A 24,365-nucleotide genomic window follows, 5' to 3' on the forward strand; every position below is an offset into this window, starting at 1 on the left:
TCTGGTGATTTCCACGTTACAAGAAAGTGCAAAAGCCTGTGCAATACATAAGCTTTTCATTAGTTGATATGAGGTCACGGGCCATCTCTGGCATGTGTGATAATCTTGATGTGCCGTCTTCCACATAAACTTCCCTCTCTGTTTCTCTCTCCCTCTTGCTGGCTCCTCTTTCTCTTGCTCTCACTTAATTCCATTACTTTGTGTTTTTTCATTTTTCTCTCTGCCTGCCTGAAGCCCACCAACAGCTTCCTTGTTGTCTTTTAGACCAAAAATTTACTGACCACTTGTCTAAGCTGAAGTGAAAGCAAACAGAAAGAAAGGCTTCTTTTAATTCCTGGGCTAGAACTGCAACAAGGGATGATGATCTACCGTACAATATGTGACCCAAAGAGAGAAAGTCACATACTCCAGCCAGGCTTTCAGCTTCTAATATGCAGGGGCCAGTCGCCCACTGAGCTCTTTGTGAAGTTCTCAACGTTGCTGCTGATGATACCCACCCTGATATCAGTTCCCCGACATTAAACCTAGAATATATGGAGTTAAAACCAAAAGCACTCATCCTCTATCCCTGTTTCTCTAAATTATATTCATATGTAAATGTTGGGTTTTTTAAAACCTTTGTATCCCTGAACTTCACAAGGCAGATAGAGGTTACAAATTGTTAAAAGCCCAGGTGGCCTCAGGCTGGGCTCACACTGATGCCTTAGCTAATTATCAGTTCTTGAGGTTTGTTACAGGGAAACTGACATCAAGAAGCTAAAGCTTCTCAGACCTCAACTCCTTGGCTTCCTGGCACCAGAAATCACTATCCACCACGGAGACAGAGACAACAGAGACAGTTGAGACAGAGACAGTTGAAGGACACCCACCCGCAATTCCCTTATCTCGCCATCCTCCTCCCTGCCAGCAGCCTCACAAGGCCAAAGGCAGGCTGGTGGGAAAGCACCGACCAGCAAGGCCACAGGCTCCTTCTCCCTACCAGCAGCTGCATTCCTCACAACCTTTAAAACCCCTTGCCTCCCATCTTTCGGGGAGAGAGGACAAATTTGAGAGCTCTCGTCTCCTAGCTGATGTCACCTGAAATAAAAACGCTTTCCTTGCCATAAGCCTGGCATTCCAGTTTTATTTGGCCCCTCTTGTGCGGTGGGTAAGGAACCTGCATCTGGTAACAATGATACTGAGGTTCTCATGTTTCCATTTTGAAAAAAAGAACCTGTAACTAGAAGTCGTTAGCATTTTATCAGCACGTGAGAAGTTGCAGAGGAAAGTTTTCCTGAGACTTGGAAAGTAAGAATGGAAGAAGAAGAAAGAAGCTTTCCTTTAATGGACAGAGACATTAGGTTGTGGAACTCTGAAAGTAGCACCATGTGGAAAATGCAAGATGAGACTGGTGGTCCTAAAATTCTGCCCGTTCATTAGGACCTGAGAATACAGAGGCTGCTTTGGAAAACCAAAACTAGATTACTAATCCAGGAGATTTTATACTCTGAGGGTTTAAATCAAGGCTGGCACAATGGGTGCCCTCCATTTTGATGCTTTCTGATTCTCCACTTTAAGGGAGATGAGAAGAAACCCAGGGGATAAATCATTCCTTTGGTTCAATTTCAAGAAAGAGGTATTCATTTATTTGCAAAACTTTTCAAGTGCTTTCTGAATACCAGACTCCATATTTAAACAAACCAAATCTTGGAGATCAAGCAGATGCTATAAATCATCAAAATAGTTCCCCATTCCCCCACCTCCCGGACAAACAAACAAGCATTAAAAGAAAATTAGTGTTGAAGAACAGAGCTAGTGGGTAGGTGGTTTATAGCTTGTGGGCTGATGATCTGACAACATTTTAGCAGAGGACTTTGCTGACTGGCAAAAAGCAGTGAGTTGCTAAACTCTGAGGGATTGTTATGAATACTTAAGGGTAAAGGTATTGTTTCCCTGAAATATGGGCAGTGTTTGAAAACTATAGCCCTACAACTTTCATGATCTATGTTTCATGAGGAGGTGTCTTTCCTTGATAAAAAGCATTTAGATTCCTGCTGGGAACTACCCCCTCTTCTTCAACAGACTCCTACCACCCTGAATTAATCACATATTTTGTAGGCTCATTAAGTCTTGGTGTCATTTTGACGCATATATTATTACAATGATACATGCAGAGCTACAGTATTCAATTTCTGCCTAAAGGATTTTAAGGCTAGACTTTGGAGATGAGAAACTTTGACTCATCCAATTGATTCAGGAAATGAGTTTGCTGGCCTATTGCAGAGTCATTGGAGGAAAGAAAAAGAGAAAGAGAGCAAATCCCCTGGGGCTTAAATCTCAAGGGAACTCAGCTCCCCACTAGACTTTTAGAAATAAAATATTAATGGTAGTCATAAGGAAGTTTTACAAATTGCCACACCAAAAATTTCTTTCTTGGCTAACTGCATGCAACTGGTTAATTGAATGATCTGGACTCAGTCAGGGGCAAAAAAAAAGCAACTTTACTCTTTTTCTCCACTGTTGTTTCAAACCTCCTCTGTCAAATTATTCTTCTCTATCCTTGAATGAAATCTTAGGCAGAGTTTGGGTATTAAAAAGCTCAGTATCATCTAATATTAAAATGTCATGCTCTCATTTGATTCAAAGTTTCTCTTCGTGCCCCCATCCCTCCTCCTTCCATCCTCAGGCCTGAATCAAGCTTACAAGCCCCAAGTGGGAAAGGCCAGGGTGGGTTTATGGCATGGGGGGGCAAGGAAGGGGTGCTCTTTCTTCCTCAATCCACCTCCTTCTACGCTTTCTAGCAGCTCTTTCTGGCTATTCTATGTCCGATCAATGGAGGAGGTGGATTAGAGGACAAAGACACCGTCCTCTGGCTGGTGCAGCCGACTTTCTGAGTTCCCACCAGTGAGGACCTCCTGCCTCCAGTTTCCTGCCATAGACAATTATCTCAGGCCAACTCCTGATTTCTCCACCACTTCCCACTCCAACCACCCATTGCAGTTCGAAGCTTTAGATGGCCCACCACCAACCTTTAGAAAGACTGTTTTGGTGGAGTCCCTTTTAAGATGACCAAAATCCAGCTCTTTTTTATGTAATCCACATGCAGCACACAGGAAACCTGTATGTTTGCCCCCTCAGACCCTTATTTCCAACTGTATTAATAAAGGTTCTCCAGAGAAACAGAACCAATAGGATATAGAGATATAGATATAAATATATGGTGTATATATTTATATAGCGATAGAGATATAGACATAAATGTAGATGTAGATATAGATATAGAGGTAGGTATTTAAAGAAATTTATTGTAAGGAATTGGCTCACATGATTATGGAGGCTGACAAATCCCAAGATTTGCAGCCAACAAAGTGGAGATCCAGGAGAGCTGATGGTGTAGTTCTAGTCTAAAGGCCAGTAGGCTCAAGATCCAGGAAGACCAGATGTTTCAATTCAGAGTTCGAAGGCAGGAAAAAACCAATGTTCCAGCTCCAAGGCAGTCAGGCAGGAGAAATTCCACCTTACGCATGGGAAAGTCAGCCTTTTTGCTCTTTTCAGGCCTTCAACTGACTGGATGGGGCCCACCCACGTTAGGGAGGGCCTAATACAAATGTTAATCTCATCCAGAAACACGCTCACAGACACACCCAGAATAATGTTTGACCAAATGTCTGGGCATCCCAGGGCCCAGTCAAGTTGACACATAAAATTAACCATCATACCAATTCTATTCACCCTGCCACCATGGTTCCCTTTGCCAAGCCTCTTCCTGCTTAGATGTTTTCAGATGTGGGACCGGTACTAATTCCTAATTCCTGCCTATCACATGCCAAGTTCTCCAAGTGGTTCTCTGGAGCCTTCCTCATCTACCATGAGATGTGGATGTGAAATGCACAAAACCCTACACAAAACACCCCGCCCCCACTCTCCCTCCTGACAGGGGGCAGGTATAAGACTCCATGGGGAACCCAGTTTAGCCCCAGCCTGATGTGAAACCTCATAACCATCGTAGAGTAGCCAGAATGCCTAAAAGGGCCTGTAGTCAGCCCAGTCTCTTCAACGTCTTTGGGTCCAGGTATGACCCAGGGTTCCCCCAGAACCTCTCCTACTCTCCTCCCCACCCCAAGTCCTGCCATCAGGAACTGACCCCCTTAAGTTCAAATCTGAACTCATTGATCTGACTAGAATGAAAGCAGCTCCAAAATCCTACTGCTCTAAATAACATCTGACTCTCCATATGTGAATTCTTAGTTACCAGTACTATGGGAAGGAAATGGACTTTTGTTCTTTATGAATCTCATGTTCATTCATTCATTCAACCAATATTTATTAAGCTTACTATGTTCAATGCTGGGGAAACACAGGTTAAAAAACCATGCTGTCTGCCTTCGAGGAGTCATATCCTGGTGGGTTACACAGATGATTGCATTACAAATGTTCTATGGGGTATGAACATAAGTTTTTTTGTTTTTTATAATTTTATTTATTTATTTTTTTCCCCCCAAAGCCCCAGTAGATAGTTGTATGTCATTGCTGCACATCCTTCTAGTTGCTGTATGCGGGACGCGGCCTCAGCGTGGCCGGAGAAGCAGTGCGTCGGTGCGTGTCCGGGATCCGAACCAGGGCCACCAGCAGCGGAGCGCGTGCACTTAACCGCTAAGACACGGGGCCAGCCCGTGAACATAAGTTCTAATTGACCAGGGTTACACTGCAAAAATGCCTGAACAAGTAACAGTTGGATCAGCTAGGACTTGCTTCTAAGACTGCTTATTCCCGTGAGACTGGGACAGCCAAGGATTCATCAGGTTTTGTGAGGCCATGAGCTTGCACAATTTGGGAGCCTACTTCAAGAAAATGAGTACAAAAATTATGCCTGTACATTTTACAAGATCATGAGAGCATGTGAGCACACTGCCAGGGCCCTTCTGGGGGCCTTGGAAGGGCCCGTGCATGTGAGGGGTTCTGAAACAGAAGTTCCATTGGCCTCATGTAAATCCGTCTCAAGACTCAGTCCACTTATGAAAGTATTAGGTCTTTAAGGACTGCTCTAGATTGTAAAATGGTAAACTTGGGCTCTACAATCAGACAGACAGACCTATACTTGATTTACCCTCTACCAGATACCTCCTGTATATTTTGGGAAAAGGTACTTAAATTCTCTAAGCCTCAATTTCCTATGTTAGTAGACCCACTTTATATGACAGTAGCAAGGATTGAAATACATAAGCATTTTATCACAGCTCATAAATTAGTACCTAATAAGTGTTAGCTATTATTACTATTATTAAAATCTGAAGTATCTGAATGCTGCCCCCATATTTGCCTTTTCAAAACTCACGGATCCTTGGTTCCTCACAACATAAAATTCCAGGGAGCATCTGTAAGGAAATAAAATCCAGAACCTTCAAGACTGGAATCGTGGAGAATTTCCTGGTGAGAAAGGGCAGCTGGACCCCTACTCTTCCACCTGAGGTCCCCTCCCAGTGGATCATCTTGCCACCATCCTGGCTGGCTGAGAAGGAGTTGCTCCTCTTTGAACACACTGAAACTAGACTGGACTGTGAAAAAAGAACTGACTAAAATCCAGGGGATAGTTTAAAAAAAGAATAGATCAAAATAAAGTTATCCAAAATAGAGTCTTCTTTCTCACAGATATCTCCCCATTCCACACAAGCCTTAGGAAAAGAAATTATTCTTGGATTCCTTCTAGCTTCCAATCTTCCTCGTCATGGTGAACACCACAGACAAGTACCCGCCACACAGGTGTACAATCATAGATTTCTATATTTATTAAAATAATTTTCTAGCAAATGGCAGCTAAGTGCCTTGTTACATATTCAGTACACTATGATAATTTTACAATCATTGAAAGTAGCATGTGTTGAAGAAGACTTGGGGAGGTGGTGCCTTTTCCCACTTTGTACATGTGGACCATATGGGCCGTGGAGCCCTGACTAGACATCTAGAATATTCCAAGTCTAGATCAAGAGGAAGAGAGATGCAGCCCCCTCGCCTATTACTCCATACCTAAAGCCCGCCCTCTCAGTTCCCATCTGCTGTCTAAGGTGCTACCTCTTCTTCTAGGAATTGACACAGACAATTGCTCCATGCTTCCGCCAAGAGGTCTTGACTTTACTTGTGCGGAGTTTAACAATATAACTAGATATTCACATAATACAACAATAAATACACACACGGTAATAGGGAATAATTTCTTTATAAAGTTTCTAAAATACACACACATACAGTTGTTGCTTATTATAAGGCCATGTTAATTTCAGCAAAAACAAATTTCAGTCACTCATATGGCTGAAGATGTACTAAATGGATAATAGAATATATCTGCTGTTCTTTTTGACAACTTCAGCTTTTATAAAATCACGCCTAAAACAAAAGGAAAAAATTACCACATTGATTTGGTTTTCAATGTAAAGCTCGCCAGACATGACGTTATATTTCCTGAAACATCCATGAAAAGAGGATGTTTAGTTTTTTAAATGTGTTGGCCCAATATAAACATAGCTATGCTGTATATCCATCAACATCAGACCTAGCCATATTTAGCCTACCCATCCTTAGTGTAAGTGTATTTCTTAAAACACGGTCCTTATTGCAATATTTTGTACTATGTTTAATTCTCAATACGTTCTGAGACATAAGTTAAACCAAGCTTTAATTCCAAATGAAAAAGAAAGTTTTTAAGATGCATCTTTGTAACTACAATATAGAATTTCCAAGTTAATTCAGAAAATATTAGCTTTTTATTGTTTAAACTTTCTTATTGTGAAATGTGTCATACCTCCACAAGAGCGTATATGTATGTTGTTTAGAGAAGAATAATAAAAGTATAGCTACGTGCCTACCATCCATCTTAAGAACTAGAACATTGCCAGTACCTTAGAAGTTTCCTTTGTACCTCTCCTTGATGATATCCCCCTCGCTGTCCTCCCGTAGATAACCATATGTTGAAACTTTGTTAATCATTCCTTGCTTCTGTTAATCACTTATCATGTGTATCCCTAAGCAATATGTTGTCTAATTTTGCCTGCTTTGCAATTTACGTAAATGGAACCATACTTATATAGGCTTGTTTTATTTACGTTTTTGTTCAACATATTTTTGAGATTTATCTTCCACTGATACACAAACCTGTAATTCTTTCAGTTTTGCTACTCTGTAGTAGTCCACTGTCTGAGTAGACTACAATGTAGTTAGCCATTTTACTACCGGTGGATATTTGTGCTGTTTCCCATTTTTTGTCTCTTTATGAACAATGCTGCTGTGAATATTTTTATTCACATGTCCTGGAGTACATGTGCACAAGTTTCTCTAGAACATAAAGAATATAAACCCAGAAGTGGAGAGTTTTAGTATTCATCAAAATAGATTAAGAAATCAAAGCAATGCCAAACCACAGTCTTCACAGAACACGTATTTGATGATGGTGATGACCATGACAATGATGATTTCCTTGCTGAATAATGATACAACAAGGAGAATTCATGCTTTGATCTCCAGTTCTGGCTTCAAAACATTACTTAATATCACCAGTCTCACAAGAAGAAATTCCAAGAAACGTAACACAAGTCTCCAGGTTTTTCCAGACAGGACACAAGAGCTAAGAGGATGGAAAATTCAATGAAGTGGTCTACCAAGTGATGGTGAATGTTTGCCAAGTGATAGGGAAAGAAGACCTGAAGTCTGCCTACCATCAGGAGGAGCACAGGCCAGACAAGGGCAAGAAAGCTTGACTTCTGCACTGCCTCTATTGGCTGTGTGATCTTGGGAAAATCAGGTGGTCTCACTGGGTGTCACTCTTCATGTCTATAAAATATGAAGTTTGCATTCAATGACCTTCAGGTCACTTCCGACTCAAAAATTCCTATTCCGTGATTTCAAAATACTTTTGGAAATGACAGCATTGCTCGCCCCCCAGTGGTTTCCTCTGGCCTTGCAACTAGAGAAACCAGCTTAAAATGGTGGTTATTGTCCCTCAAAAAACTCCCCTGCACAATATATTTGAGGTATTATAATTAAAAGACTTGAAAATTAAAAGAAGCTTTTTGTGAAGTTACTAAAATTTTTGAAAACACATATTTAAATAAAAAGTTATTTTTCTTATTGACAAGAATTAATATTTGGTTTTAACAATCATGTCCTTGAGCTGTATGTACACAAAATATTTGCATTTATTTTCTGTAAGTGCAACTTACTTTAAATACAAAGTGAGAATAAAAACGCTTCTGTTTCCTTCCCCCATGATGGAAAAAAAATTAATTAATGCATCTCTCTTCTAGTAAATTAATGCCATTAATCCTTACCTAAGTAGAGAAAAGACTGGAGAATTCCTGAGGATTAAACAAAATAACTTACATAGTACCCAGCCCATAGTGGGCATTCAATACAGGTTAAATGAGTGTGAATGTGAATCTGAAAAAAAAAAAACAAAACATTTTTTTCAGGAGGCTGAGTTGTCTAGTGGATTGAAAGCAAAAGAGAACAGCATTTGTCTGCTTTGCAAAACTCTCAGGGACAGACTTAACCACTTTAAGACTGAGTCTCTCTGCAAGGAGGGAATAAAATTCCTGATGCCTGTTGAAATGACAGGGACATCAAAAAGATCAGTGAGTTGAATGCTGGTAAAGAATATTGTGTTCCTTAGAAGAGCAGCGTTATGTAAAGACTCAGGTCAGTATCCTCAGAAACTAGCTGCAAGGGCGCCAGGAAATGCATTGCATGCCATTTTTGAAATAGAGTATAAAATTGCAACAAGAAAAATAACCTTGTTCACAAAACTATAAAACGTCATTTTTCTTCAAAGAGAAGAAAATAAGAAAAATGAAGTCTCCTACCTTTGAATTGAAACACAAAATCAATACACAAAGGAAAAGAATCAAGTTCAGAGTCCTGAATGTTTTTGTTCTTTCAGCTTTTTAATGAACAAATGAAAAATAAGTTTAATTGTATAAAAACACTTTGACAGAAGTTTCACTTGTCTTTTTGTTTTTGTTGCTGCTGCCTTTTCAACAGGACAGCTACCTTGAGGAATCTTTTTCTATGCTCTCTTATCTGCTCACCTGATTTTCAGAGAGACAGCCCGATTGAGGGGGAAAGAATGGGCTTCAAGTCAGAGAAACTGTATTTTAGCTCTGGCTCTGCCTCTTAAAGGGCAAGCGACCTTGGGCAAGCCTCTTCAGTTCTCTGAGGCTTATTCTTTTGTATAAAATGAGGGTTTTGATAACAGCAGTAGCTCTCACACAGTGATGTTCTGACGATTAAGTAAGAGTGTGTAAATTCTCTTTAGAGACTGCAAAGTTATTTCCAAACGTTAATAATTGTTTTTCTCATCTGTATTCTTTTTGTCTATACAAACCTATCAATCTTGTCTTTATCAATTATCAAGTCTTGACGATTTTACCCCAAAACTCCCATATCCAGCTCTTCCTCTATATTCCCACCTCTTCTGCCCTGGATTACACAAGGACCATTTCCATTCACCACCCCCCCACCCCCCTAAACCCCACCCCTGACTGTGGTCCAGCTCCAATCAAACCACTCCACCCCCAGAAGGAGATTTCTCCTGTGCAAATGTAGTCATGTCTTTCTAGCGCTTGGTGTTCTTTATGGCTCCTAATCCCCTATAGAATAAAAACTCAATTTCTTCAGCATCTAACCCTACCCATCTCTTCAGCTTTGTCTTCTGCTGGTCCTTTCTTGCACTTCACAGACTCGTAATTTCATGATTGTGTTTTTTCCTGCCTCCATGCATTAGCACATTTATTCCTTCTGCCCAAAATGTCCTCCTCCTCTCACTTAGCAACTCTAGTACAACTTTTCGGCAGAATCTTCCCATTTATTGCTGGCAAAATTCTACTTACTTTTCACATATTAGTTCAAAATATCTCCTTTTCACATGCCCCCTTTCCACTTCATTGTCTTTGCTGCATCTCTTTCAGCCTGTGGATTCCTAAAGAGGGCTGGCTGTGTCTTTTCATGCTGCTGTCTCCAGTGTGGCTAGCACAATGCCTGCACCTAGTAAACACTTCACAATTTTTGTTGCTTGGATGAATATTTTCTAGTTTTCTTAGCCCCTGGACTGATTTCATTTTATAAATCTTATTTTTCTATTTTTACAAGTTTTAATCATTTCTGTATACCAGTTTGTCATCCTTCTTATAGTGTCGTGTAAGTAGTTATAACAACCTTATCTTGGGACATCATTACTATATCAAATTCAACGTTATTGCTTAAGTTAGGGCTTTTGTAATGAGAAGGAACAGAGAATTCCTCAAGCTAACTCAAGGGAAGGGGTGGGAGCGAGGGCTGTTTTAATTCACTGAGGTGATGTTGTGGGGATCCGAGCACGGGAAACCTCCTGGGAAACGAGGCTGGTACAGAGCAGCTTCTTGGTCTCTTGTCAGGTCGTGGCATCTTTCTATATACGTGCTCTAGTCCTTCTCTCCCAGGTCCAACTGTTTTCAATTTCCTGATAACTTGCCCAGGAATTTTGGCTACAATTCAAATCCCGGACATCCTTTCACCCTTTGCCCCCACTTCTTCCTCTCTTTTCTCTAATTTCAGATCCACAGGCGAGGATTCTGATTGGCACAGCTCATCTACTTCGGCCAAGCCACATTCCCTCGTTCGTTCATCAGCTATTCATGGAGCACCTAATATATGCCGCTCTTCCGGATGCTGGGGTATGTGCCGCTCTTCCGGATGCTGGGGTATGTGCCGCTCTTCCGGATGCTGGGGTATATGCCGCTCTTCCGGATGCTGGGGTATGTGCCGCTCTTCCGGATGCTGGGGTATGTGCCGCTCTTCCGGATGCTGGGGTATGTGCCGCTCTTCCGGATGCTGGGGTATGTGCCCCTCTTCCGGATGCTGGGGTATGTGCCGCTCTTCCGGATGCTGGGGTATGTGCCGCTCTTCCGGATGCTGGGGTATATGCCCCTCTTCTGGATGCTGGGGTATATGCCGCTCTTCCGGATGCTGGGGTGCCCCTCTTCCGGATGCTGGGGTATATGCCGCTCTTCTGGATGCTGGGGTATATGCCCCTCTTCTGGATGCTGGGGTATATGCCGCTCTTCCGGATGCTGGGGTGCCCCTCTTCTGGATGCTGGGGTATGTGCCGCTCTTCCGGATGCTGGGGTATACGCCGCTCTTCCGGATGCTGGGGTATGTGCCGCTCTTCCGGATGCTGGAGTATGTGCCGCTCTTCCGGATGCTGGGGTATGTGCCGCTCTTCCGGATGCTGGGGTATGTGCCGCTCTTCCGGATGCTGGGGTATGTGCCGCTCTTCCGGATGCTGGGGTATGTGCCGCTCTTCCGGATGCTGGGGTATATGCCCCTCTTCTGGATGCTGGGGTATGTGCCGCTCTTCCGGATGCTGGGGTGCCCCTCTTCTGGATGCTGGGGTATGTGCCGCTCTTCCGGATGCTGGGGTATGTGCCGCTCTTCCGGATGCTGGGGTATGTGCCGCTCTTCCGGATGCTGGGGTATGTGCCGTTCTTCCGGATGCTGGGGTATGTGCCGCTCTTCCGGATGCTGGAGTATGTGCCGCTCTTCCGGATGCTGGGGTGCCCCTCTTCTGGATGCTGGGGTATGTGCCGCTCTTCCGGATGCTGGGGTATATGCCCCTCTTCCGGATGCTGGGGTATGTGCCGCTCTTCCGGATGCTGGGGTATGTGCCGCTCTTCCGGATGCTGGGGTATGTGCCGCTCTTCCGGATGCTGGGGTATACGCCGCTCTTCCGGATGCTGGGGGGTATACGCCGCTCTTCCGGATGCTGGGGTATACGCCGCTCTTCCGGATGCTGGGGTATACGCCGCTCTTCCGGATGCTGGGGTATACGCCGCTCTTCCGGATGCTGGAGTATGTGCCGCTCTTCCGGATGCTGGGGTATGTGCCGCTCTTCCGGATGCTGGGGTATGTGCCCCTCTTCCGGATGCTGGGGTATGTGCCGCTCTTCCGGATGCTGGGGTATACGCCGCTCTTCCGGATGCTGGGGTATATGCCCCTCTTCCGGATGCTGGGCAAAAGCAGCGGAGGAGACAGATAAAAATGTCCACCATCACGAGCTCACTTTCTATTAACCTTGACAAGTCACTGAACTGGCACACCCTAGACTAGACACCACATTTCAGGACCACCACCTGTGGTTGGGGGAGGAGCGGCAGGGTCATGTGGTGCAAAACGTGGCCATCTGATCAGCACAAGTGAGCAGGGCAGCTTCCCCAACGGGAAGTGTCGGCAGGCATGGAGGGACTTCAGTGCAACTTCGGTTTTCGTCTTCTCTTTATTACTCATATTCCTTACTTTATTCTCCTTCCGTTCCTTCATGTCTCAGATATGGTTTAAAAACATTCTTTTAATGTTATCTTCTTTGGTCCATTCAAGGCCACCATGATATTTGAACATATTCTTAAAGCTTCTACATATGTGTAATCTTGAAAGCAATTTGGAAAGATTTTACCTTAAAGAAAATCTAGGGTTTGTAGTGTTTTTTTAATGCCTAAAGAGTATATCCCAAGGCAAGATGGATAACCTTTTACTCTTGATTTAAGTGTATCAGCTCACTTTGCAAATAGCAAATGTTGTTATTCCCATGGATATCTATAGTTGGGAAAAAAAGAAATGCTTTAGAAGCCGTTAGTAACAAGCCCTACGCTCCATTGAAGTCTACCTTTCTGCGCATTCTGCCTGTCTTTCTGGGATCCCCGGGGGTGTGTGCACAGGTGTGTATGTGTGTGCACAGAAGTCTAGTGGCAGATCGTTCCTGCTGTCCCTTGATAGCTCCATCTCTATTTCCTTGCTGTTCATCTTTCTCTCTCCTGCCTTTCCATCTTGTTCTCCCTCCTCTTCCCGCAGCCCTGAGTGTTTGTCTCTCTTAACTATCTAGGATACAGAACTGAAGTCAATGTTTCATTGCTGGTGCCACCACTTTGTTGGGCTGGAATTGGAGATGAGTACCCTAGGACTGGATGACCATTTGGTAGCAGGCCTAAAATTTAGTTAGCTGTCAACTGTTGAAAAGTAATGACTCAACCATGGCCCAGATTGGAGGGCTTCTTACAGGAGTGAATAACTGCCTTTTCACTTAAAACAGTCACTGAAATGTATAATGCATTATGCAAAATTTATAGTGATGACGGATGTGTATTTTTTATTAGAAAGTGATCGCAATGTATAACAATGCAAGAAAATCTAACATCCTTCTACAGTCAAGAACTTGCCCATTATTCTTTAACATAACTATAGTTAAGGACTCTACTCAATAGCCCTCTGCTTAAACTAACCAGGTTTGCTTTGGCCCATGCAGATGCAATTTGCCATAAATCTTCTCTTAGAATCAGAAATCTGCAGGGATGCCCTGGCTCCAGAACTACGGGACTTTAGAGCAATTTTTCATAAAGAAATTCTTATGGGCAGTTTCCACTCTACTTACAAACCCCAAGTGGGTCTATAACTGTTTGCTTACAACTTATAGAAAGAAAGCATTTCAGTTACTACCTCTAACTCTCCCTATTTCTGACCTCATCTTTCTGGCCTCGTTGCAAAAGAGAGAAGAAAAAAAAAAAAGACAATGTTTCAGCATGATCTACGTCTGAATGGAAATCCTAAGATGATCCTCTTTCAGTCAACAGGCAGTTCTGCATCTGTTGACAAACTTCATCTGATTTCTCCCAGCCTCATAACTGATTTTGTACCTACACTTGCCATCTATGCATTATTGACTCATCTCAAACAGCTAGAGTAGAATTCCATCTTCTTTTAAAATTGCTTCTTAAAGAAACTCACTCTTAAAGTGATATCAGACATTCCCTTTCTTGTTCTCAAATATTTTTGCAACATGTTAAAATAACAAGAGTTTTTTTTACAATTCATTTATTTTTTCAACATTTATTGAGCCCCACTAAGGCTAGGTACTGGGAATACAGCTGAATAAAACAGACAACAATCCTTGGCCCCATGGAGTTTACATTGCAGTGGGGGTGGGGGACACAATAAACAAAGTAACTAACAATTACGTAGTATAGAAAAAGGTGAACTGCGCTGGGAAAAAAATGAAGGGAGGCTGGCAGACAGGGAGTGGGGATTGCAGTATCAAATAAGGCAGTCAGGCAGCCTGAGTCTTTTGAGACAGTTTCATATTTCTTATTCTTGATTTAAAAAAGCAGAGGCTACAATTTATAATCCTCCCACTATAAAAAGGTGAAACACTATTTCTAATTGCTTTTGAGCTTATATACCCTTGATTAAGGATTTTTGTGTGGCTCTACCGTCTGCCAGAAAAAAAAAAAAATCCCTAAACCAGAGCTTACGGTTTGCTGGTTGTCTGCAGCTGCTTCACTTGATCCCTTTACAGCAATGTGTTACTTTCTGAAGTGACTGGCGTCTACGGAAATAAAGAGTCTTGGTAAAGGTTAATTAAAGGACTCTATTTGATAATCAAGGTGAGGAATTCAAATCCCAGGAAACAGGCCAACAGAGTATTCTGAGGAACTGCTCCAAGGTGTATGGGGTTAAGTGCAGCTTATTTCTCTCTCACAAAACAGGGTACATGCGAGGAAGAGGAAAAAACCTTACCACTAGATTTCACATATGTCAAAGAAGGGATAGGGTATATCTGGTTTGTCTCTATATTATACATTAAAAGTAACATAAATAAGAATTCCTTGGCTATCCATCAAACAAGTTCAGAGATGCTGTTATCCGTGTGTGGAGGGAGGCAAGGCCCAGGGTCGTTATTTATTTCCTTAATCTCCAAGAAATGCAGCTGTGGGTGTTGAAGCTAGGTTCTCTTTATCTTTTCCTGCTGTTGGTTTCTCCAGCTGGCGTCTTCAGTCATGAGATGCGGGGTTGCAAAGTCATTCTAACACAGGCTGAAGATGGCCTGCGTGGCTTCTTCACAGTACAGCGTGGATTTTATTGTACTGACTTAAAGCCTATGCAGTTTGCTTGCTAGATTCTCCTGTTAGACCAGAGAGAGGGGTCTCAAAAACCTGTCCACACTGGCAATCTTGGGCATCAGAAAACATGTCCCTAAGAGCTGATGATCCCACAAAAAGAGAGTTCTCTAGAACATCTGGGACCGCAAGCCTCTGGTAAAGCCATCTGATTTTAGTTATTTCAGACCAACGCAGACAAACCTTGCATGCTGCTGCATTTCATATACATCCAATAATAGTACTAACCAACTGTAAATGTTTCTGTATTAATATAGCACATAATTTCCATTGTTTTCCCATATATGAAAACAGGTTTAGATTCTCTGTTTTGCTTTGCCTGGCTTCTCTTGAGCATCTTCTTACCAGCCAAACAGTCACAGGGCAGCACTTCAGCTGCCAGCCAGCCAAACCAGGGGTTCTTAACCCTGGCTGTGCACTGGAATCATCTTCTAAAATTACTAACACACAGGCCCCTGATTCCAATTAAATCAGAATCTCTGGGGGGTGGGCCCCAGGCGTCAGCATTTTTTAAAATTCCAGTTACAGAATGGATTCTAATGCACCGCCTGGGCCCAGAACCTCTGGTCTTAGCCTCTCAGCCCCTGGCAGCCTCCCACTCCGCACGTCTGAGGGTCTCCTAAGGTGACTAGCGACTTCTGACCTCTATAGAGACCTCAACTTTCACTTCACTCTCTTTTTCTTTCGACTACCTTCCTCTTTTCCTTTACTTCTTGTCTCCTTCTTGTCTGCTTCTGCCTGAGGCCTGCCAACAGTACCTGCTGAGGTTGTTTGGCCCTATTGGTGGCCAGCATTGGGCTAGGTTTTCAGCTCTCTGATGCAAAACACCCGGATCTGGTTACCTGGAGGTTGCCCGCTCATCAATTCTGCAGCTGCTTCTGTGGTTCTCCGGGGCCTCTCCACACCCTGCCAGCCTGGCTGCCCTCCACGGCTGGTGCTACACTCGGGCTGGCCCCCATGGTGGCATGCTTCAGCCCTCAGAATTCCTGAGGATGTGTACTATCGTAGCATCCGAGTATGCTACCAGTATGGCATATAAGGCATTTCACCATCGGGCCCCGTCTTCGTTCCAACCTCACTTCCCACTATCACTACCACACTTCTCCCCCTCACCCCACATACACACACATCCCCTTATGTGTGTTATCATATTTCCCTAGATATACCTTTTTTAAATCTAGAAACTTCCTTACTCATTCTTCAGGCCCCCAACTCGATTGTTGCTCCCCTAGGAAGCCTTCTCTAACCCCCTTGATTACAGTGTTGTTCACACTTCATCATGATGGCTTATGTGTTCATGCTCCCAGCTCCCCCTATTGACTCAAGGTAGAGACTGAGTCTTTATTTTACATATTTTAGGATAGACGATAGCTTCTTGGTAAACGTTGAGCGGAAAAAAGAATGAATAGATCCATAGAATGTGGATGGCAGACTACAGCTAGCTTGTGGACCATATCTGGCACACTGCCTGTTTCTGTAACTACAGTTTTATTGAAACCAGCCACATCCATTTGTTTATATTGTATAAATACACCCAACTGTATGTGTGTATAAAGTTATATTGAAACACAGCCACTCTCATATGTTTTGTCTGTGGTTGCTTTAGTGCTGCAAGGGCAGACTTGAGTAGTTGGAACAGAGACCATGTGGTCCCCAAAGCCTAAAATATTTACTATCTGGCCTTTTGTAGAAAAAAGTTTGCTTTGACCCTAAAAGAAACCTGAGAGATCTATTGTAGTGTGTCCAGTAGAAAAATAATGCAAACCATGCAGGTAAGTTTAAATTTCCTAGTAGCCACATTTTTTTAAAAAATGGAAAAGAAAATAGATAAAAATAATTTTAGTAATGTTTTATTTAACCCAATATATCCAAAATGTTATCATTTCAACATGTAATTAATACAAAAATGGTCATGTAATGAGATATTTCACATTCTTTTTGTAGTACTAAGTCTTTGAAATCGTATAGGTGTTTTACACTTACGGAACATCTTAATTTGGGCTAGTCCCATTTCAAGTGCTCAGTAGCCACATGTGTGGCTACTGGCTATCTTACTGGATGATTCTAGGTCAAATCCATCAGCTTATAGTTGAAGAAATTGGTCCAGAGAGGTTAAGAGTTTAATCTAAAGTCACATAGTTAGTGGAGGAATCAGGCACTAAACCCAGCTCCTTTATTCCTAGCCAAGCTCTCTGTCCATCACATTGTACTGCCTTTGGCTTGTTGCTTGTTCCCTGGAAGAGATATTATAAGAAGACCTGGTTTCTAATTCAGTACAAGCATTAATTAATTGTGTGACTTTGGGATATTCCTGAGCTTCTCGGGATTTCCATTTCCTCATCTCTGGAGTAAAAGCATTGGATTGGATGATCTTTAAGCTCTAGTGTTATATGACAACCAAACATGTTGGTTTACAAACCAGAATAAACTGCTGTCATTTTGTCCAAGAATTCTGTTCCTAAGCAGCTGTGTGTAAACATGAATTCAAGACCATGTTGGTTGTCATCATAACTTAAAAAAAGCTTTTAGAGGCCAGAATTTCAGACAGTTCATTCACTCAAATCTATATTTTAATAATCAGGACCAAGTCTAAAGCCTGACACGTTTGGCACAGAACCTTTCAGACCATCGATGTTATGTTCTCAAGCGATTTTGGAGATGGTCTGAGAAGGCCATTGCTGAGCAGTGAAAGAGCAAAGAAGGGACTTGTGTTCAGACCCATTGGGGCAACAGAATGGTCTCCTCTCTCTGCTAACCAGCAGCAGGGTCTGTAACGGGTGACAAGAGCAGAGAGCAGTGAGAGGAAATGGAGCTGGCATAAGACCTTCGGGAATTCAGGGGATAGGGAACTGTGACCATGATCAGATAGTGAAATTTTATTTTGAAATAGCAAATTTTATAATAGAATCAATAGCTTTATTAAATTTGTACTCCAAATCACAGAAGAAACATAACAATGTAGCAGAAAGGTACTGAAATGGAAGCAGGCAGGCACCAAAGACTGATGGCGTTTTTTAAAAAAGTTTGCCGAAGACCAATTGTGTTGCCTTCAAACCCATTCGCATCTTGCCCCTCCCTTACAACAGGGAAACATTTCTTTCCTTCCAGGAACTGGGGAAGATTGCAGTCCGGGGCGAAAGTATGGGCTTTGGAGTCAGCCAGATGTTGGTGTGAGCCCCAGATCCTCCTTTGAAAGGTTAGATGGTCTCGGAACGGTTTGTACCGGAGTTTCCTCTTCTATAAAATGTGCATAACAAGAGTGCTCACCACAAGGGACTGAAGATTCGATGAGGCAACATATGAAAAGTTTTTAGCACAGTAAGTATCACATGTTAAGTTCTAAATAATTCTTGACTAGGGCCGGCCCCGTGGCTTAGCGGTTAAGTGAGCACGCTCTGCTGCTGGCGGCCCGGGTTCGATCCCGGGCACGCACCGACACACCGCTTCTCCGGCCATGCTGAGGCCGCGTCCCACATACAGCAACTAGAAGGATGTGCAGCTATGACCTACAACTATCTGCTGGGGCTTTGGGGGAAAAAAATGAAAAAATAAAAAAAAAATAATTCTTGACTATTATTCTTATTCTGAAAATAGGATTCAAGAAGCAGGAAAGGAACTACCAGGGTGCTCTACCCACAGCTGGCTGTGGGTGACTCACACCTGGTCCACCACGCTGATGGCAATATCTATAGTCTACATTAAACTGTGCACATGTAAATCAGTGCAGCACAGGGAATCTGACTGTGCCACCAAATCCTCCCTTATTAATGCCTCCAGATCAGTGACTGGGCAGCTGGACATCATGGTGAGGAGTCCTCCAAGGAATCCCGCCGGATGTTTTGCTTTTATTACTTGATAAGTAGATTCTTCAGAATTCTAAAACTGAGTTTTGCTTCTTTATGGCAGCCTTTCAATTTGATAAGCTTGTGCGTTGCTAACCAACTTCAGAATGGTTTTGTTAATCTTCCATCTTTCTGGAAAAAATGATATGAGAGTTTAAGTGGCTTCAAGTTTACATCCTGTGTTGGAAAACCTGCTCTCTAGTACCAAGTGACTTTATAAAACAATTCTTCAGCATTTGTTCAGCCAGCAGAGCAGAGGTGGCGTCCCTCCCAGCTGACTCATTCATCACATTTCCTGCAGAATGAATTCAATTCAGTACATTCAGAATCATTGGCCAGAGACCAAGGTGATAGCCCTGGGGGGTCTTTCCGGGGACATTTCTCAAGAAAAACTCAGCCCCTTAGATAAAACAGAGGCTGGTTTTGACCAACCAACAGCTACAGTTGAACTGGGAAACTACCATTTACTTTGTAATTTAGAGTATTTAAAAGAAATGTACTATAATAAAAACATCTAATAGTTATGCAGCACTTAGTACGTGCCACAATTCTGAATGTTTTACTTTTATTAACTCATTTAATCTCAACAACAACTCTACAAAGCAAGTATTGCTACTATTATCATCCCCATTTTACAGATAGGGAAACTGAAGAACAGTGACATTGAGTAACTTGCCCATGGTCACACAGCAAGTAAGAAGCAGAGCCTGAGATGAAACCTAGGCAGTCTGGCACCAGAGTCTCTGCCTTTATTTCCCTGTTCCACCTGTCTACAAGTTAAGAGGTGCTTTTTTATATTTGACCAATTTCTTCAAAGAATTGCAAATATGCAGATTGAAAAGTCTATTTTGTTTAATCAAAATGATTTACAATAATTGATTTTGATACTAAGGCAATTTCCACCTTTTCAGAACTTTTAAGATATTATTAATTCCTTGCAAAAATGATTATAGAATTATAATACGTTATATTTTGTGGATGAAGAATGAGAAAAATGATAGAAGGTAATCTTTTTGGGTCGAAGTTTTTAAGAGTTATATGAGATCATTGTGATTTGATTTTATTCTTACTATTTCACTATTGTATCTTAAGGATTATAATTAGAAAATGTATCCTTGCTTTTTTATTTTGTTTTCTACATGCTGTCATTTCTCATGATTCTATAAAGAGAGTGTCATTGTACATAGTATAAAAATGTTTGCAAATATACAAACAGCAGATTTTAGGTGAAGAAACAAAGAGCACAGTGCTGCAGCTCAATTATACATATAGAAACAAATACATTTATGCAACAGCTTAAATTTTCACTTGTTTTTACAAGAATAAAAGCAAAGTAATTATGTTGCATAATCTTTGATTAAAATTAGTTGGAAACCAATATAGCTCTAACATGTTATGTCGTAACTCACCTAGAAGTCAATATTTATCAGTTTTTTAAACTCCCAAATTATGTATTTTCTGCTGTTATACATAATATTTATTTAGCTTGAATTAAAACAAAACTTAAGCTTATGCTACCTTCTGACTGTTCTCTTAAGTTTATTATAAGAGCTCTTTCCACTTAAAATACTTTTGAATCAAAGTTTACAGTTTATTTATACCATTCTAAGATGATTAAATATGGTTTCATACGTTCAAGTTATAAACATATTGGTGTTTACAATATTTTTATTATAAGCATTATGCATCCTGGACCTTAAATTCCCTAAGGGGCTTGAGGAACTTGTGGTAAATATTTAATAGAGGATATGAGCTTTCTTTTCTTATTTTAATCTTTATTTTTCCAGAGGGGATATTATTTAATTCATCCATATTCACTCTATATTCTCATAAGATGATGCCACAGGGGACAGAGGGAACTTATAGAACCTAACTTCCAAATTCCAAAAGGCTTTTTATATTCTGAATGTTTGCTTATAATGGGAGTCTGTTGAACAAGCTGAAACAATTAGACAGTCACGGGATACCAAAAGAAGCATTTCCTTCCTTATGCTACATTTACAACTCATTTTGAGGATTTCTGAGTCAATCTAGAACAAAACTATTTTTGCAAATGTAGTACTGAATGATTTTTTCCTTCATGTGCATCCTTTGAGATGTAAAAGGAAGCTGGAATTTTTGTGAAATCATCTTGTCTTTTTAAAATATATTTAAAAATGCCCAATTTTAAACTAATAATAATGGGATAGTTTAAAAATCACCTACAACCTCACCGTCCTCACAAACTGAGATTTTATTATTTTATGTGTCTGCATAAGATTTGTTTCTGCATAATGCTAAATAGTCTAGCATTATAATTTTAATAACATCATAGTTTTCTCTAGATTCAGCCATCAACTAGGTATTTTAACAGATATGGAGTTGGACAAATGAAGGAAAATCAGTAAAGGAAAAGTAATCATTCATCTCTGAAATGGCTGAATCTTTTAAATATCTCCTTTCGCAAACAGTCCACACTCTTCGTACTTTGCTCCTGAAGGCAAATAGCAGAGCTAACTTTGGTCATTGCCAGCACTTCCTTTTGAGCAAGCCCAAGTCGACCTGGTTCAACCCTATGTTCAAGCCACTTTAGTTGATTTCTCTCTGGGCCTTAGAGTGCATTCAACAAACACGTGGACCTTTGATTTATTGGTCACAATCAAAAGCTAAAATTCTTACAAGAGGATAACACTCATCTTTGTTTCAGCATATGTTAGCAGGAAGAGTTGTTTTAGCCCCATGGAGACTCTGAACCTTATTTTAAACTTATTGCTTGGTGCTTTAGAGCAGTAGGATCAATATTTTGAAGCATTGTTTCAAGTCCCACAATTCCACATCAGCCTCAACAAGTTGAATTAAACTCTATTTGGCTTTAGCATTCAAACTTGCAATATTTCTTTCAATATGTGATTGAAAGTCAACATATCTGCTCATTAATGTGTTTAGGTTTTGTTTCAAGCACAGATGTCTTATTCATTTGTAAAAGCCTTGACTTTTTATGTTCATGTGTTCATGAAAGGAGTATAAGCTCATTATTTAAAAATTCAAACATTACGAGATTAGTGTAGAAAGTTAAACTCTTGTGAATGAAGAGTTTTCCTGTTTACTAGTGCATATTACTATATAGAGAGACTCTTTTTCAATGATTCCTTGACAATTATATAGTTCTTAGAAACATTCTAATTATACAATATATACTGTTTTGCACATTGTGTTTATCATTTGATGTCTCTTGGATATCTTTCCATGCTAGTACTTGTAAAGTCCACTTCATCCTTTTCTTTGGCTCTATAGCATTCCATGATATAAATGCACCATAATTTACTTAAATAGATCCATAATGATGGACACATGAGTTGCTTCCAGGTTGGTTTTTGTTTGTTTTGTTTTGCCAATGTTGCAGTGAAAATCCTTGTAAACATATCTGTATTCACTCGGAACACAGTACTTTAAAGCATTTTAAAAAGAAGCAATGGAATAATACTGCTTTAATATATTTCATTCTTGTTAGCACTTCAGATTATTGTTACCAGCGTACCAAACTCATAATAAATAATATTTCAAAAATTTAATTTAATACCTTTAGTTCTTAAGAATAAATGCATTTCTTCAGAATTTGAAAACATTGACATACAAGAGACCTTCCAACACGTTCTTTTATGATTCATTGAACGATAATGATTCCTTGACTGTTATATAGCTCTTGAGTTTACAAAGCACCTGCACATAATTATCTCATCTGACTTCACATCAATGTGATGTATGCAAGACAGGTTTATAGGGAAAAATGGTGCTGACCTGGAAATTTTTACTGCCTAAAATAGTCATATAGAATGTAAGTCCCTTGTTCTGCTAACTCAAAGAGTCAAGGCCACTGTCATGATTGGAATGTTATATCATACCAGTACCTTAATGTGAAAAAAACACTTATGTGTCACTTCAGTAACTGGTGTTGCTAATTTACTATCTAGTTTTCAGGCATTTTTATTTAATTCTATGATATCCAGAGTTTAGACTCACCAAGCATTTAGTAGCTAAGTGCTCCAATAATTGCTACTCCAGAATTGAGTGTTTAAAAGACATTTCTGCAGTAGTTGTTAATGGTGGGTGAGTTTCAGTGCCACTTTTCCTCATCTGGAATTGGGAGGACAGAAGGTAAAGGCACAAAAGAAAAGCCCATAGAATGTAGCACCAACAAGACCTAGGAAATTCCTATCCCCACCCATTATTAGTTCTATACTACTATAATTCTTCCTTTACCCAGTGTGTATATGGTAGGGCTGGAAATAAATGGTAAAGCTTCTCTCATTTCCAACACTCCTGGTAGGAAGCAGGCTCCTATGCAGGGAGAGGAAATTATTATGTTGCTTCCTGCTTTGGGAAAGGAAGCAATCTTGAATGACACTATTGTTGCCATAGCTACAAACTGATGTTGTCCCATTAGTAAATCTATCCCCACCCTCAATTTAGCTGAGAATGCGCTTCTGAACTTCCTCTCTTCCTACATCTACTGTAACATGCACAGCATCTCAAAATCAGTTTCCAGATCTAAAATCTTATGAGGTTCTGTCCAATTCAAGCCCTGCTTGTTGAATATGATAGCAATTTTAACCAACCATGATTCTACAGAGTGGCTACATCAATACTTGAAAGCGAATTACATTACTTAAAGAGAAATCACATTGCTGATAATACTTAGAAATTCTGGCCCTCTGTTCTCTTTCATCAGCACAATTACAGGAAGTTGATGTGCCCCATCCCATCTGTCCAATGTTACCTTGTACCGCTCAAAGTGTACTTGGCCATCAAATGAAGCAGATTTCTTCATTGTCCTGTGTGTAATACCCAGCTCATTTCCACCTTTCTGCCTACCCTTATATTGCTTCTCCTGTAAGTCCTCCTCCTCTCTTGCCTATCTGAATTCCAATCAAATTTGAAAGCAAGCCCTCAAGTCCTGCATAAAGCCTTTCTTGCTTTGACAGAGAACCCCACGGATGTCTGTACAAAGGCAGAGAAATTTAACACCTTTCTGCACATTCTTTCTTTTCCCAACCTGTGATTGAAATATCACATTTGTACTCTTGATATCCAAGCTCTTAAAACAGTAACCTGTTTATTGGATTTCAATAATCATATTAGGCACCAGAGTGTAGTGTATGCCTTTCCCATTCTCCCATCCCAGGGACCTTCTCTGAACAAAGTAGGAAGATATACTCATGAGCAAGGTTGGGGTTTAGTGCATATCTCTGGGCCCATCAGAAGTTTCCCACTGAAGTTAAGAGTCAGCAGCAGGTGATCAGTTTCTGACTCTCGTAGTGTATGGGAATGGTGGGTAGTTCCAGAATGATCAATGGCAAATGCCCTACTATTCTTCTTGTTTGACTAACAAATTCCCCTTACATACACAAGAATGACCTGTTGGCCCTCATGATGTGTATACAGCAGGTACCTTTGGACACATTTCACTTAGGATATTTCAAGCATGAGTATTCATGGCTAGTTAAAATTTCACTAATACTTTCTAGTTCAGAATAATACATTTTGTAAGTCTAACAAATAAAAATGTTTCTAATTCAGGAAATTAAATATACAAGAAATG

This window comes from Ceratotherium simum, chromosome 4 (assembly GCF_057802395.1).
Source record: "Ceratotherium simum simum isolate JZ-2026a chromosome 4, ASM5780239v1, whole genome shotgun sequence".
NCBI lineage: Eukaryota > Metazoa > Chordata > Mammalia > Perissodactyla > Rhinocerotidae > Ceratotherium > Ceratotherium simum.